This window comes from Anopheles coustani (assembly GCF_943734705.1).
Source record: "Anopheles coustani chromosome X unlocalized genomic scaffold, idAnoCousDA_361_x.2 X_unloc_75, whole genome shotgun sequence".
In the NCBI taxonomy this organism is placed as follows: domain Eukaryota; kingdom Metazoa; phylum Arthropoda; class Insecta; order Diptera; family Culicidae; genus Anopheles; species Anopheles coustani.
In genome coordinates this window covers 53910-55000 of record NW_026525187.1, presented here as the reverse complement: position 1 = coordinate 55000, position 1091 = coordinate 53910, and positions in this window count along the sequence as shown.

The window sequence follows — 1091 nt, the reverse complement described above, 5'->3', positions numbered from 1 at the left end:
AACTATCTTACCCAGGACCGCCGAAGCAGCGTGGACCAGGGGAGAACTATACTTTGTCTTGTATGCCCTCTTCCACATAGGGCAAGCTAGAATTAACTATCTTACCCAGGACTGCAAAGCAGCGTGGACCAGTGGAGGACTATACTTTGTTCATTACACCACAGTATTAAGTATGGTGTCCTCTTCCACCATAGGGCAAGCTAGAACTAACTATCTTACCCAGGACCGCCGAAGCAGTGTGGACCAGGGGAGGACTATACTTTATACTTCACACACTAGCCATACTGAAGTCATCACTTGGTTGAAGCGCTGAACTACGGCGGGGTAATCGTTTACAGGTTAATATCATATAGCTGCATGCTCATTAGTAGATAATGGAATATTGTATGGCAATATGAGCATGCCCAAGTGATGACTTTGTTTCAAGCTCAACAGGTAGGGTATTGAGTCCTCTTCCACATAGGGCAAGCTAGAATGAACTATCTTACCCAGGACCGCCGGAGCAGCGTGGACCAGTGGAGGACTCTATACTTTATACTTCACACCACAGTATTGAGTACGACTTGCATAAAGCCCCTAATGAGAACCACGAGGGCTCTCTCAATGTAGAACCACGAGGGCTCTAGTACCGATTCTCTCGGTACGGCTTGGTCCGTGTTCCTTTATGCTTGTACTCGCGAAAAGTCTCAACCCGGAGGTCTTGACTTTGTATTGTCATAGTTGGACTACGACGGGGCATCCGACCATTGCTGATCGAACACCCCTGATTCACCATCTTTCGGGTAGGCGGTACGCGTACCTCCGGACGCGGAAGTCTCAACCCGGAGGTCTTGACTTTGATTGTCATAGTTGGACTACGACGGGGCATCCGACCATTGCTGATCGAACACCCCTGATTCACCATCTTTCGGGTAGGCGGTACGCGTACCTCCGGACGCGGAAGTCTCAACCCGGAGGTCTTGACTTTGATTGTCATAGTTGGACTACGACGGGGCATCCGACCATTGCTGATCGAACACCCCTGATTCACCATCTTTCGGGTAGGCGGTGCGCGCACCTCCGACGCGGAAGTCTCAACCCGGAGGTCTTGA